Source organism: Panthera tigris, chromosome B3, assembly GCF_018350195.1.
Source record: "Panthera tigris isolate Pti1 chromosome B3, P.tigris_Pti1_mat1.1, whole genome shotgun sequence".
Taxonomy (NCBI): Eukaryota; Metazoa; Chordata; class Mammalia; order Carnivora; family Felidae; genus Panthera; species Panthera tigris.
In genome coordinates this window covers 48342901-48359890 of record NC_056665.1, presented here as the reverse complement: position 1 = coordinate 48359890, position 16990 = coordinate 48342901, and the positions used below count along the sequence as shown (strand labels likewise).

Below are 16990 nucleotides of genomic sequence, written 5' to 3'. Positions count from 1 at the left end.
TTTCAGGTAGATCCTTGATGGTGAAATGACATCTGAGGATCATCTTTATTTCCAGAAGAAGAAATTCTTCCATTGAGATGTATAAATACCCTTCAAAGAACTGGCTAGGTTGACAATGACTGAGTTCTGGTGGAAGATGACCAACCAGGGTATCATGTCCATAATTATTCTTTAATTTTTACTTTTCAAACTGGTATCAGAAAAAGGTCTTTTTAAAAAGTTTCAATTTCAATTTATATTTAGCACAGTCAGCTTAAAATCCAGAAACCTAAATTCTCCAGCTTGACTGTTTCTTCAGTTAATCATGTATGGAGGGAAAATATATACACTGATAGGATAATCATGCTTGAATTTGCCTTTAATTTTTTGAACAAAAAAGCAAAAAACAAAACAAAATGTAAAAAAAAAAAAAAATCCAATTTCTTCCCCTCAGGTGACACTAATTCAAGAGCACAGAACTAAAAGTCCTCTTCACCAGCATCACTGACAGAAGGACTAAAAGGGGGAAAGTAGAAGCTTTTTTTATAGCTTTTTTTAATTGATGGAAACAATCACATACCTGATATTATATTCTCTCAGGCCCGAGCAGTTGTGAAAGCTGTCCTCCCACAGGATTGAATAAGGAAGACAGAGAAAAAGGTCAAGGTATGAGGACTCTTATTTTTCAATCCTTGTTGCTTAGAATTCTTAATTTTCAGTTTCCTAACTTGCTATGATAGAACCATAGTGGGCATGGGGACGGGATGTGATCTTCTTTTGAGCTACCTGCTACAAACAATGTAAGATGAAATTATTTTTCTATTCTCAGTCCTAGAAAATATAAATCAAATGGGAAGAGTAATTTTTATTATATTTGTATTATTGTGAGAATTTACTCTATTTGTAAATTTACTGATTTAGATATAAAATGAAAATGGTTTAAATTTCTGTTTAAAATATTTTGCTCTGAGATAAGGAATGTGACCTGAGTTCATTTGAAAGACATCAATTACTAAGGGACAGCTTAGAAAAAGTAAAGCAAGGCTGACAAGCAAACTCCAGCAAAACCCAAAATTTCTTACTTTCTTCTAATTCTACTGGGTGAATTAAAGAATCCATGGCCATCTGAAAACAAACTAATGAACAAAACCCCCCTTCAGATTGCCTCAACTACCATCAAACCTAGAGAACTTCCCACATCAAGAAGCCCTGAAGGGCTGCAAGGTAAGCACCAGAAAATTCATACTCCAAGTGGGTAAGTAAGGTATTTCTGAGTAGATACTGTGTCATAGGTTAGGAAAGTTCTGCACATAAAATTGGAAACAGATTAAATCATGAAAAAAAAAAAAAAAAGTTAAAGACATTGCCAAGGACATCCAAACATCTAACTGTATCTAACAGTGATCATTTTAATGAATGTACTTTAAAATATACTGGTTTTTGTATGTGTGTGTTTTAAGGGTTTAATAATAAAGAAGGAAGCTGCAACTCTGAAACTGATAATAATGAATAACATGGTAGCAAGTGTCATGGCTACATAAGTGCCCAGATGACCAAAGATTAAACAAAATCTGAGACAAGGACATATTGCTAAAATATTCATATAGTAGGTCCTAGGGTTCAAACAGGCAGAGGGCACATAAATTGATAGATTTGGGCCCCTTCGATACAGGACTCAGAGGAGGGCACTAGTTACCCACAGTTAAATTCTACAAACAAGTGATCAACATGGGATGATCATTTAGTACTTCTCTGGATCACTTAGGTGAGGCAAAGGTTATTATCAACATTTCTGCATCCCTTACAAAAAGACCCCAGGGTTCTACCAATGGTTGGGGTTGGGGGGGTGGGACTAACAAGAAGGATAAAGTTTAGGTCTTTCTAGTCACTTTGTTTTTAATTTTTTCAGCATGGGAAGAAAGAATGGTCCCCAAGAGCGCAGTTATTATGTTCCCCCTAAAATGGATTTCTAGTTGATTCTTCAAGATTTTAAAGCTACAGCCTCAGCAAAAGTGTAGGCCATAGAGATGAAAATTCAGTTCTGTAATTGCTATCTCTGTTTCTAATAAACTTTCCTTTTTTTTCCTTAGTTTACTTTTCTGCAAGTTTGAAATGACTGAAAATGCAAAGACAGAAAAACTAGAATCCTATAACAATTCATTTGTTTGCTATGAGACTATGCTTTTGTTGTGTTATGCCATTGTTATAAATATAGAGATAGTAATAAAATTGTGTTTCTTTCAGGTAATGGTGAGAGATAGCTATTATTCTTTCCTATTTTTCTTTGTGACAATAAAATGAATTTGAAAACTAGCTGACAATGGTTAGGGCATTCTTAACAATTACGAAAGAGAAGAATTACTAGAACTCATGATTTGGGCCTTACTGGCAATTTGGTCCACTTGAGTCCTTAACAGGAGGAAAAAAAAAAAAAAAAACCACATTATGACTATATTGTCCTCCCGTACAAAGAGAGGATAAAGTAACTCATGATTAATGTAAAAAAATAAAATAAAATAAAAGGTTCAATATCCTCTAAATGGCTTGGCCTTGTACAGATTTATTTCTTTATGATACTCAAAAAACAAAACCAGCTATTTAAATCTGGCCCTTTTGTTAAGTCTTCTACCCTGCCCCAGTAAATTCTACACAAAAATGCTTTCTTTTGAAAGTTACCCATTTCTTTACCAAGTGACTGAAAGGAAAAAGTCAGATTCTGAAATAGGTATTTACTTACTAACAGTAACCCTGGGGTCACATCGCAAGATAAACCCCATAACAATGAGCCTTTTTCAAGCTACAATGTATTTTAATTAGATACTGCAAACAAAGTGTTTTGTTTCTATCAAGTCTGGGTTAGTAAATTGACCTTGGTCACCATTTAGCATTCATTCACCATTTAGCATTCATCACAGAAAGGAGGTGGGGTCAGAAAGCATGATTTCTCCTGTAAAGGAGGGAAAGGAGGAAGGAAGCCTTCCAGTTCTATTGACCTCATACATGCCCCCTCAATGACGTATTAAACACCTCTGGAGGGCAGGAGAGGACAAGTACCTCCTTTTCTTCTTCTTCTTCTTCTTCTTCTTCTTCTTCTTCTTTAAAATGTTTATTTATTTTTGAGAGAGAGAGAGCATGAGCAGGAGAGGGGCAGAGAGGGAGGGAGACACAGAATCCAAAGCAGGCTTCACGCTCTGTGCTGTCAGCACAGAGCCCAATGTGGAGCTCAAACTCATGAACCGTGAGATCATGACCTGAACCGAAGTCAGATGCTTAACCAACTGAGCCACCCAGACACCCCCATATGCCTCTTCTTTAAAAATTGTTCCTTGGGCAAGTTATTGAAAATTATGTCCAGCAGAGTACCGTCTGTCTTAGTCCCACTCTAACAGCATTAGTTTGGTTTTCAAGGAGCAGATATACTACATTCTCATGTTGCATACATCTTTTAGTTCCTGCCCACTCATTTCAGCAATAGGCACACTCAAATAACTGGCTTCCAACCAAAGACATTAACCATGGGATAGACTTGAAAAGTTTAAAAATTAAATGAGAACATTCATTCATTCATCCAGCACTGAGTGTCTACTATGCTTTAGGCATGACCTTAAATTTTAATACAAAGGGAGAGACAATCAACAAAACTGATTTATTTATTTTTAAAGTTTATTCATTTTTGAGAGAGGCAGAGAGAGAGAGAGAGAGAGAGAGAGAGAGAGAGGCAGAGAAAGCAACCCAAGCATCTGACAGCTCAGAGCCCAAAGTAGGACTCGAACCCACAGACCACAAGATCACACACAGCCTGAGCCAAAATCAAGAGTCGGATGCTTAACCAACTGAACTACCCAGGCACCCTGACAATCAACAAAATTCAAAAATGAAACAAATGTTACATGTTTATGATAAATGCTATGAAGAAAAAGTTTTGGAAAGGGATACAATTTAAAGTAGAGTGGTCAGGGAAAGTTTCAGTGGGAAATAAGACATGAAAATGTTTCGCACAATGGCTAACCAATGGGAAAGACTCTCAAAAGAGCCACCATAATTCTTTGTTCTACCCTACTTTTGATTTCTATTGACTAGCTGTTGTAATGTTGCAAGAACTGACAGTAAAGAGAGCCCACATTACTAAGAGACAAAAAGAGAGGCTGTCTTCTGTCTGTCCTCATACATATCATTATGGCTCCCTCAACCCTGTAAAGAATGACTCTCTGAAGAACCTTGCCCCAAAAGAATCTAACACAGAGGTCACAAATTCAAATGCCAGGCAGGTAACGCAAATGATTAAAAACAGACTATAGGGAAGAAATGTATTTATGCTAAGGAACAAAAGCCTGATGGGAACTGAGAAGACTGGAGAGTACAGATCATGTTTGAAAGGGATAACTGCTACCGAAACCTAGTAACTGTTGTCATATGGAAGTAAGGACTTAGTGCCCTGAGTTTTCAAGAGAAACCAAACACACAATTTTTTTTCTGTGAACTCTCCCAATTTTGAAATGTGGTAACCAATATGAAATTTAAAAAATGTCAACGTGGGCCAAACAAAACACCTCTGTGGAACAGATCTAGCCTGTGGTTCTCTAGATTAGTTCCTCTGGTCTACAGGGTTAAGTGCTGATTCCTTCCAGGGCCATAAGCACCAAGAAGCTTGATTTGCTGGAAAGACCTGCTTGTTATTACCATCCAGTCCATATCTGAGTTAGCATATGTTTTAAAATCCAGGAATGTACTTAGATTCAGAGAAAGCCGTAATAAAAAGATGCTATAAGCCAAGATGAAATGATACTAGAATAGCCAGGGAAATATCCTCTATTGCAGTGCTCCAAATACAACCCTGGAGAGGATCCAGGTACTGCTGAACTTCCACATAGGGATCTCTGATATCTGATAAATGAACAAACTTCCCACAGACAGACTTCTTGCTCGGCTTTCTCCTTGCCTGTTCTAATGAACTTACTACTATGCTAAACAGGATTTTTCAGATGGGGTATTTGGTGCCTTTTTTGTGATTCTATTTTTAGGTTTTAGATTTTGTAATGGACAACTCATATGTGCCCAGAAAGTTGGTTGCTTTACCTGAAAACAACCTTTGGTGCTCACTAAAGGCTTTGGTGCTCACTAAAAAGGTGAAGTTTTTTATTTATTTTTTAATTTTTTTAATGTTTATTTATTTTTGAGAGAGACAGAGTGCAATGTTTATTTAATGTTTATTTATTTTTGAGACAGACAGAGAGAGAGGGAGACACAGAATCAGAAGCAGGCTCCAGGTTCTGAGCTGTCAGCACAGAGCCCAATGTGGGGCTCAAACTCATGAACTGCGAGATCATGACCTGAGCCGAAGTCAACTGCCTGAGCCACCCAGGCGTCTCAAGAGATAAAGTTTTTTAAAACATAGTTTAGTCTTTTAATTTTTGTTCATTTCCTTAGGGAGGACAAACGCTATTCTAGTGGGAGTGGGAGACACAGTCTTTAAAGGATTAATGAATCAATATTCAGAACCTAGGACACACTTAATACAGATTCATCACAAGTTCACTTTTTCAAGTTTTCTATTGTACTCCCTTGCAAGAGGACCCTCCTGAGAGCTCTCCTCTGGAGGGAACCTGCCTCACTACTTGAATGGTCTAAATGATGGCATTTGTCACCCAGTTTCAGGTCTCTCCAACCCTCTAAAAGGAATAGTCTTCTGGCAATTCTGTGTCACTTACCACTTCTCCCTCTTAATGATAATCCTACAAAGTCCTCTTTTGGTCAACTTTCATATGAATAAACCCTATCCCAGGATTTATACCACAGTTCTGTAAAACAGTTTTTTTTTTTTTGTTTTTTGTTTTGAGTCCTTTTGCAATATTGGTCAGTTAGTCCGTTAGAGAGCCCTAGAAGTCAGGCAGCATACTCCTCCTGAGAGGTTTAAAATATGGACTCAAATGGTTTAAAATACCCTCCCTTATTCTTGGTTTTAAGCCTTTATCTTTCCAACTAATGAGAAAAAAGGTAAGCAAATGTTGTCTAATCTTACATTTATATTCTTACTAGGATTGCTGTTGAACTGCCTAATCCATGAGACATATATTTTTCTTGGTGCTTCCGACTGATTTCCTGACAAACTGAATGTTATTTAATATTTACATTAGCCTTTCCTAACAGGATCCAAAACATATAGTCTTTCCCCTGCCCGCCCCCTTAACCATTATTAGTTCTAATAATTTCAAAGCAGGACTAATCATTTAGGGAACCTGAACATTAGAACTGCTGGAAACACTGCTTCCTGGTGGTGCAAACACCTAAAACACAGTAACGTAAGTAGGAAGTTCTCAATATCCTGGTAGTTCCGAATGATAACATACGGGAAATAATTTCTCTCTCTCTATTCTGGAAACTTGCTCTACAGATTTTACCAATCATTTCCTAAACAGTGTGGCCTAGGAAACCGTTTTCATGATAAGTCTTATGAGGGGAAAAACGTATAGAACACACTGAGTACTTAAGATTCATGACATGTAACACCATATTAACAGCTTTTAAGATATTTTTTAATCCAAAGTTCATGAAACATTTTTGACTTTTCAAACTTTTTGCATAATATTTTAACATTCTATGGGACTATTCTTCCAAGGACCATATTTTGGCAAACATGAACTGTTATTCCCCAACTCGCTGTGATGGACTCTAACCAAAACAGGCTTTTCCTATACCAATTACACTCATGGTTATTTCTCTCACATTTCAGGCCTTCCTACAGCTGTCAGGTAGTTCATTTAACTAAACTAAGGCAAGAGGACTAAGCAATATGGACTGAGCAGCTTTCAAATTCTGCTGGGGTCTAGCTAATCTTCCGGTACTAGGTATGGCAAGGATAAGATTTAGTCTCTACTATTAAATTGGTTATAAAAAATGTAACTGGGGGATGCCTGGGTGTCTCAGTTGGTTAAGTCTCCAACTTCAGTTCAGGTTATTATCTTGCAGTTTGTGGGTTCGAGCCCCACATCAGGCTTTGTACTGACAGCTTGGAGCCTGGGGCCTGCTTTGAATTCTGTGTCTCCCTCTTTCTCTCTGCCCCTACCCTCCTTGCACTCTCTCTCTCAAAAAATGAATAAACATTAAAAAAAAAAATGTAACTGGATCAACTTTACAAATGTATAACGACATTATAGATCTAAAAGTGTTATAACTCATGAGAAATTTAGTTTAAGATATATTGGCTATCATTAAAATTAAGTAAAAACCAAATGCTTTAATTGCAAAAGCATTAAAACATTAACAAAAAAATTTTATTCACAATTATACCACTACAAATATTTTCATTTGTCTTTACTGATAAACAGGCAAAATGCTAGGCTTTAAAACTAGCATAGATACAATTTAAAATTTTTCACTTCTAGATTTCACAGTGGTATAGTCTTTGCAATTATAATTGATTTCATTAATTAGAATAATTTTAGCTATTTTGTTTTAGAGAGAATGTTATTTCTTTAAAACGCATTCAAGCAACCTGCATGCAAAAAACTAAATTGCATTTAGAATTACTGATTACTAAAATTCAGTAAAATAATAAAATCAGATTTTAATTTTTTATTTCAGATTTAAAGTTGGAAATTATTTTCAAAAATAATTCTTGATTAATATTTTGAGAAATAATTCTTGATTATAATAAGAAACAGAATTTCAAAAAATTCACAAACTCATGTTTCAGATATTTTTAAAAAATGATATAGTGTATCACAGTTTTTAAAAGCCTGGGTTCTGGGGTCAGATTACCTAGATTAAAAACCTAATTCTACCAATTATCAAGTTTTATGACCTTGGATAAATTACTTAACCTGTCTGAGCTTCCTTGTCTATAAAATGAAGATGAAAACAAGATTAACCTCATAGGCAAATTAAGAAGACAGAGTGATAAAACATGTAAAGTACTCATCTGGCATATGGTAATACATACTCAATAAACGCTAACAACAAAAACAATAAGAAATACAAAGAAACTCTGTTTGGGGATATTATATGCATATTATACATTCTTTTTGATAATTATTGTTTGTGAATAATCATTCAGCAAATGTTTACTGAATATATTCCATGTACTAGACACTGTGCTAAGCACTAGGGATATAAAGACCATAAGAAATAGTCTTTACTTCCAAAGCTTATTTTTGGAGAAGAAAACAAATTAATCTGGTGATTAGCATACTATGTGGTAAGAGCTTTAAGAGGAGTACAGAGTGTTTTATAGGGTGCATGAAAGCAGGGGCTCTTAAATGAGAAGGTAATGCAGATAGGTTGAACTAGTATATATGTACATATATACATAAATTGCTAACCATTTTCTTCTTTGTCTTCCTTTCATATAGAGGCTAGAAAAAAAAAATCCTCCATGTTCTAGTTTCCCTTACAGCTAGGAGTACCCAAATGACATTACTCTGGAGTCTGAAGTTTCTGAAGTGGGTTTTCAGAAGGGAAGTAAAGTATCCTAAAATAAAGACAGAACGTCTCTAGAAGAAAGCTCTTTTGCCTTTCCTCCCTTCCTGCCTCACCATTTGGACAAAGGCAGATAAGTGCAGCAGCCATCAATGATGTGACTGGAACAAAAGATGACACAGCAAAAAAACAAAAAAAACAAAACACCTAGGACTCTGGTGGCATTGTTGAGTTACTGCACCACTCTAGAATGCCTAATTTTGGACTTGTTAGATAACACAAACTCTTATTTCTGTAAGCCACCAATAGGGTTTTCTGTTATCTGCAGCTGAATTCATTCTTAGTAGATGAACAAAACTTTCTGAAAAGGTTTCTGAACCGAGTCCAAAAGAAGGGGCAGGAGTTATCCAAGTGAAAAAAAACCTGAGAAGGGCACAGCTGGCAGAGGAAATAGCATCTACAAAGGCCTGGAGGAAGAGAGAGTATGGAGTGTTGACACCGGCATCTGTTCTACAATATGCACCTTCTGGCTTCTCAGAAGGCTTTAGCCAGGAGATTCCCAACCTTTTCCATCTTCCATTCACGAGGTTTCAGGGATTCAATGCTCTCCTCTCAGTGTTTCCATATGGGCAGCATTCATTTTTAAACGGTATGTTCTGTGATGATGAACATGTGTCTTTAACTAATGTTTAGACTTCTAAAAACAAATTTATGGTAATTTAAGTCAATTAGATCCATATTATCAATTTACACATATAACACCGTCAACTAAAGCTGCCATGTGTGCTTATTATGTGCCAGGCACTGTATTTATACTAATTATCTCATTTAATATTCACAACAACTCTGCGATAGGTACTGTTATTATGTCCTTTGTTACAAAACTGATTTAGGTTAAAATTGTCCAAATTCAAACAGTAATGGTAATATTGGCTGGGGCAAGGATTCAAACTCATGTCTGTTTCATTCTATAGCCTCGGCTCTGAGCCATTCTGCTATACTGCTAAACAGTTTCCTTAGTTTCTGGCTTGTTAGTTCCACTTCATTTGCTTGCGTCCTTCCTGCATCTATGCAGTAAAGTTTTAGTTCCCCATCTGTACTCTGTAAAGGAGAGTGGTGGTGGCTCAGGATGGTTATCTCCTAACAGGAGAGTAGGAAAGGAAGGGGTATATGTAAGTAGAGTAGAACAAGAAAAAAGGGAAAATGTCAGAAAAAGAAAAAATGTTCTTTTCCTCCAAAACAATGAAATAAGTTTCTGTTCTTACTGGCAAACTGTGAAGTAATTCCAAAAAATAAATTCGAATATCTTAGCAAGTTTAAGGTCTCTAAAATGCCTAAAATGAAGGTGGCAACCTTCTTTATATTCTAAATTGCAATGTTTAATAATTGATTAGTTTATGCTCATTCATATACCTAACAAATATGCATTGATCATTGTCATATGCCTTTGCCCATATTATAATGAATATATTCCTACACTTGAGAAGCTAAGAACAAATAAAAACGCTTATTATAATTATCATAGAGATGACTACATAATACCAAGAAAGGTAATTAAAACACAGGATAATATGGGACACAGATGTATCAAACTCAGACCTAAGAAATCACAGATGGTATTCCAGAAGGAGTGATACCTAAGAATCTTAAAACATAAGAAAAAGAAAAAGAAGAAGAAGAAGAGATGGTCTAGACCAGAGTTTTTTCAACTTTAACATTACTAACAATTTTGGGCTGATAAGTATGTTACAGGGTGATGTCTAGTGTTTTGTAGAATGTTTGAACAGCCTTGTCTTCCACCTCCTTGATGCTGGTCGCACATTCTGTTGAAAATCAAAACTGTCTCTAGATACTGTCAAATGTCCAATAGGGGGCAAAAATGCCTCTGGTTGAGAACCATTGCTGCACAACGAGGCCTGAGAACCAGGCCTGCACAATGCAAACTGGTTGCCACTAGTCACATGTAGCTATTTCACTTGAAATTAACTTAAATGGAATAAAAATTCAGTTCTTCAGTCACACTAGCCACATTTTAAGTGTTCCTTAGCCATGTTTTAATGGACAGCACTATTCTAGAGAGTATATATTCTCTTATTTCACAACTGTTCGCTATGCCTTAATGAGAGCCTGTGGAGGGAGTGAAAAAAGGTAAGGTTAAACAAGAGAAGTAAGACGTGAGTATGAAAGGTCTCCCATGACTTAACAAAGAATAATGGGGATCTGGTGAGAGGTGTGAAGCAAGGGTATAAAATAACAGATGCACATTTTATAAAGCTGATTATAATGGTGCTGCAGAGGACAGAATGAAAGTGAAGAGTCTAGAAGCAGAGAAATAGCTGCAGTATTTCTAACAAGTATGGCAACCTGGATTAATGCAGCAGCAATAGGGACGGACAAAAATGGATCAATTAAGGAGGCAGAATTGATAGGACTTGGTGATTGACCAGATATGAGGTACACTGAGGATAAGAATGAAGAATGACTACCAGGTTTTTAGGATGGATGAATGAGTACATCCACTAAGACAATATGGTACAAAGAATGTTCATGTCCTAATCTTCTCTTTCCAGGAAAACAGTAAATCTGTTACCTTCCATGGCAAAAGGGACTTTGTAGATGTGATTAAGGACCTTGAGATGGAGAGATTATCCTGGATTATACAGTAGGCCCAATGTAATCACAAGTGTTCAGATAAGAGGGAGCCTGAGGGAACTCTGAACACACAAAAAGAGAACACACAAAGTAATGCAGTGTAAGACAGACTTGAGCAGCCACTACTGGCTTTGAAGACACAGCCATTAAAAGCTAAAAAAGGCAAGGAAACAGATTCTCCCCTACAGCTTTCAAAAGGAACACAGCCCTGATGCTACTTTCATTTTATCCTAGTGAGGCGTGTCAGACTGCTAACCTACAGAACTGTAATAAATTTGTTTTGTTTTATGCCACTAAGTTTATGGTAATTTGTCGTAGCAGCAATAAGAAACTAATACAGGTAGGTTCAGAATTGGGGTATGATACAATGAGATTGGTTCTGGAAAAGAGGAGTTTGAAGTAACTATGGGACATTCTGGTAAACTTGATGGATAGATGAAATCTAGACCTTAAGGTGGGGATGTATAATTAGCAGACATCGCCATACTGACATTAATTGAAACCATCAAAGTAGATGAAATCATCATGGGCAAATACAGACAGAATGCAGACAATTCAGGTAGACATGTACTAGAGGCTCTTGAAGGAAACTGGAGAGGAACAGCCTAAGATGTAGCAGGAAAACCAAGATAGTGTGGTATCTAAGGAATGAAAAGAATAGGAACGTACTAAATGAGGAAGGTTAGGGAATGATCAACAGTCAAGTGAAAAAGGGTGGTGAAATTAGGGACTGAGACCATTATATTTAGCAATAAGAGACCGACCATTCATGGTCTTCTTGGTAAACACAGGTGTCAGAGAAGTGGTTACTGGAAGACTTGTTGCTGGAGTTGAAGAGTGGGTGAGGCATGAGAATGGATTTCAAAAGAAAGAAGGAAGACATGGTAGCTAGAGAACGGTTGTGAATTTCAAGAAGGATTTTTTTTAATAGATGAGAAAAGATTAACCATTTAACTTTTAACAGAAAAAGGCTAGTTGAAAATGAGAAAGAAAAAAAAAAAAAAAACCAGGAGAAGAGAATAAAGGAATTCTGAGATAGGAAGGTATGGGATCAGAGCCTAGACAGAGATCAACTTTCAGAAAGGCAGAAAGATAGTTCTACTATTAGGAGAAAAGAGAAGGGATACAATAGGTACAGAAGTGAGCAACTAGTGAGTTGGGGATAAGAAACAGTGTTAATTTTGTGGAATACTTTCATTGTGTCCTCTTATTTTCTCAGAAAAGTCGGAGGTGAGATCATCTGCTGACAGTAAGAGAAGAAATGAGTTTGGGAACTTTAGTTTAAAAGTTTGAAACAGTTTTTGTGGAGAAGAGTAGATGACAGCTCACTAGGAAATGAAGGGGGTTGAAGGGACCTGTACATTTTACTGAATCTTTAAAATATCTATTAATGGACTTATGAATGTGGCCACACAGGAGTACCTGACACCGGAGCACCTTTCCCAGCTTCACCAACTAAAAACCTAAACAAAACATACCCAACAACTGTTTTAGCATAGAACTGTTACATCTGAGAGAAAAGACACAAATAAGATAATTCCATCTGAAGGCAACTTGTGAAATGGTACAAGGAGGGGGAAATCAAGCAGAACATGGCCAAGTACTGATACACTAAAGTGACACAGATCACTGTTTGAGAAAGCAAACTACCAAAAGGAAGATATGAAATCACTTCAAAATCTACACAAATCATGCAGATTTGGAATCTACTGCTGAATATTAAACTGTATGAGTACAGAAAAACTCCATGAAGCTGGGTACAGAATCACCAGGGAACTGTATTTGTCTATGACATGTTCAAATTCTGATTAGACAGAATTGAGAGATCTCAGTGAACACCCAAGGAATGCAGTATAGACACCAGAAATTATATTTTAGTATAAAAGCTAAATTCTAACATAAATGCCATTATAGATTTGCCCCAACAAAGCTTAAACACAGCAAAGGATCAAACTATCCTACAAGTAATTTAGTTCCTGGCCAAAGAAAGCTTTAATACACTTTAAAGGAAGAGAACAAAACCCACACACTATAAACAAACAAATAAATACTAAATTAAAAATAATTAGATACGCAAAGAAGAAAACATGACCCATAACTGCAATAAACAAAAAATCAGTAAATAAAACAGACTTAGAGATAATATAATTAGCAAACAAGGACTTAAAAGAAAGTATTATAAATATGCCCAAGGGTTTAATAAGAAGAGAAATGGACAATAAAACAAAACAAAATACCCAAGTAGAATTTCTAGACCTGAAAAATTCAAGATCTAAAACAGATAATAATTCACTCAATGGGATTTAAAGCAGATTAGACACATCAGCAGAAAATATTAGTGAATGTGATAATAAAGAAATATAACCTATCCAAAATGAAGCAAAAAGAGAAAAACAAAAAAACTAAGCATAGCCTTTGTGACCTATTTTGAGTTCCAGGATGGAAGGGGCAATGAAGAATATTTCAATGGCTAGGAATTTTTTTGAAAATTGGTGAAAAATATAAACTCACACATTTGAGGAGCTCAATGAACAAAAAGCAAGACAAAAACAGAGAAAATCATACTAAGGCTATTATAGTAGCACCGCTGAAAACCACTAATAAACAATCTTACAAGATATTAAAGGAGAATAAAAAAGAATGTATTACATACAGGGAAACAAGAATAACTACAAACTTCCCAATGGAAACTGTGCAAGCCAGAAGACAGTGAATCACCACTGCTAAAATGATGAAAGAAAAACTAGAATTCTTTATTCAAAGAAGTGTCCTTTGAAATGAAGGGCAATTAAAGGATTTTTTTTTCAGATAAACTAAAACTAGGAGAACTAACAGTAGACCTACAAGAAAATAAATGCAAAATCTTATGTGTACACTCAACCATACAAGTAAGCAGTAACAAGATAAAGCTTGTCAGACTGGGTAAGAATGATACAAGTATATGATGTCATCAACAGCAACAACACACTTTGACCATAAAGACCTATAATGCTTAAGAGTAAAAAAAGGGTCGAAAAAGGTATGTCTTACAAGCAAACACCAATTATAAGAGGGGAAGATTATGCAGACAAAGCAGACTTCAAAGCAAAAATATTATCAGAGATAAAAATGGAAACATCATAATAATAAAAGAACCAATTTACAAAGAAGACATAATACTTCTACATATTTATGTCCAATAATAGCTTCAATACATGAAGCAAAATCTGCCAGGATCACAGAGGAAAAAAATACTAACCATCACAAGAGAGACATTTTAGTATCCCTCTCTGTAACTGAAATAAGGGGGGAAGAAAAGGATCCCTATATCTTGAAAAAAAAAAAAAAAACAACCAACTGGACCTAAGTGTTAGATTAAGAACATTCCATCCAATGATAGTTGAATACACAGTGAAACTTTGGATTGCGAGTAACTTGTTCTGCGAGTGTTCTGCAAAATGAGCAAACATTTGATAAACAAGCGATGTCTTGCAATACGAGTACTACATGATGCCCAATGTCACATGATCACAACTGAGCGGATGGCTCTCTCTTTCTCTCTCACTCGCTGTGGGATTGTGGGTGATTGTCTCCCATGCTCGGATGCTTGGTCTCAGGCTGCGGTGTTTGCAGGTCAGTAATTTTTCAGAACACTGCAAGGTGCCCACAATTGGCACTAGTGTATTTTTTGTCATGTCAAAGCACCTATGGACAGTCCTTTGCTTTTCCACACAAGAGTAACCTTAGGAATGCTTTGCTTCATTGTAGGTCATTGGATAGGTTCCTTGTTAAAGTTGTACAAAAAGAAAAAGATTCCATTGAGCCAAAAGATGGCAGTGATTCTGTTACTGATAGTGAAAGCTATCCTACACAATAACCCTCCTCTCTCTTGTCTCCTTCACACCAGCCACAAAGGTTTTTAAAGTTAACTAGAGGTTAATTTGCTTATTTTTCCTTATATTTTGTATTTTCTTTATTACTTTATATTACACTACTGTAATCATTTTTATATGAATATTTTTGGATTGTGGAACGAATCATCTGAATTTATCCACTAAGATATATAACAAAAGTGTTGATAAATACTCAATTATCTAGGAACTGATCAAGATATATCTAAGTGTCCCATGGGTATAAGAATAAATGAGAATGGAAATATAAAAAAAATTGATAATGAAAACATAACATAATATGGGATACAGCTAAACCAGTGCTTATAGGACAATTTACAGCACTTTAGCTTACAACAGAAAAGAAAAAATGTTTCAAGTTTCCATATTAAGGAGCTAGAAAAATAGGAATAATTTAAAACAGAGGTAAGCAGAAAGAAAGAAATAATACTTACTAGAAGAGAAACAAAATAGAAAACTGACAAAAAGAGAAAAATCAATAAAGCCAAAACTCAATTCATGTGAAAAGACCAATAAAATTATTAAACCTCTACCTAAACTGATCCAGAAAAAAAGAAGATATAAAGGGCCCTTATCAGGAATCAGAGATAACTGCTACAGATTCTACAGACAATAAAGGATAATAAGGGAACATTATAAGCAACACTACATGAACAATTCAGTAATATAGTAGAAATGAACAAATTCCTTCAAAGACTAAAATACTAAAACTGTATCAAGAATAAACAGAAGAATAGCCCTGTAATAATAAAAGAAACTAAGTTTGTAACTAATACCTTTCCCACAGTTTTATTAGTAAAATCTATGAAACACTTAAAGAAATAATAATTTTAAATAGATTGCTTCAGAAAATGGAGAACAGCATTTCCAAACTCATTATATGAAGTCAACATTACCCAGATACCAAAAACAGAAAAAGATTTTACAAGAAAATAGTATTTCCAAAGCCCTAATTAATACAGACAGTACTCTTTAACAAAATGGCAAATCTGATGTAGTAATATATAAAATCACCATGTTAACAGAATAAAGAAAGGAGAATTATCTTGTGATTATTTTGATGAGTGCTGAAAAAGCATTTGATAAAATAAAACATGCATTTGATAAAAAAAAAAAACTCTTAGAAAAACAGGAACAGAAGGGAACATTCTCAGCTTGAAAAGAGCATCCATGAAAAAAAGTAGTATTAACATCATATGATAAAGTGAATGAATGAATGGTTTTCTTCTAAAACTAGGAACAAGGAAAGGGAATTTACTCTCACCATTCTATTTAATGTTGTCCTGGAGGTCCTAGCAGAGCAATAAGGTGAATAAGAATAAATAGATGTTTAAAATGAAACATCCTGGGGTGCCTGGGTGGCTAAGTCAGTTAAGCGTCTGGCTTTGGCTCAGGTCATGATCTCACGGTCTATGAGTTCAAGCCTGGCATTGGGCTCTGTGCTGACAGCTTGGAGCCTGGAGCCTGCTTGGGATTCTGTGTCTCCTTCTATATGTGCTCCTCCCCCACGTGCACTCTGTCTCTCTCTCTCTCTCTCTCAAAAATATATAAACATTTAAAAAAATAATATGAATGAAATGTCTTTATTTATGGACAATTTGATTAAGTAGGTAGAAAATCCAAAGGATTCTCCATATAAGCCTCTGAATATAATATATAAACTTAGTATGTTTTCAGACTACAAGGTCTACACAAATATTAGCAATAAAACATTATATAACAAACATTTTTAAATACCATTCATGATAGCATCCAAAGTATTAAAATATTTAGGTCTAAGTTAAGCATAAATAATATAAACCCTATACATAGAAAACTACAAAACACTGTTGAGAAAAATTATAGAAGAACCAACTAATATAAAGATATACCACGCTCAAGGATTAAAAGACTTGTTGTTAAGATGTCAACTGACCCCAAATTGATCTATAAATTCACTGTAATCCCAATCAAAAATCCCAGTCGACTTACGTTTTTTCTTTTTTTTTGCATCTGACTTCAGCTCAGGTCATGATCTCATGGTTCTTGAGTTAGAGCCCCATATTGGGCTCTGT

The 16990-nt window shown here is 35.5% G+C and overlaps 1 protein-coding gene across 3 annotated transcripts in view; it reads right to left on the bottom strand.

Annotated features, from left to right (window-relative positions):
* RFX7 (regulatory factor X7) overlaps nucleotides 1-16990 on the bottom strand; it is a 133622-nt gene that overhangs the window by 56367 nt on the left and 60265 nt on the right. The window contains exon 3 of one of the 3 annotated variants that reach the window (XM_042988798.1): nucleotides 560-598. The exons of the other annotated variants lie outside the window; for them this stretch is intronic. The gene's annotated coding sequence lies outside the window, so the exon portion shown is untranslated. The remainder of the gene's footprint in view (nucleotides 1-559; nucleotides 599-16990) is intronic. 3 annotated transcript variants of the gene reach the window in all.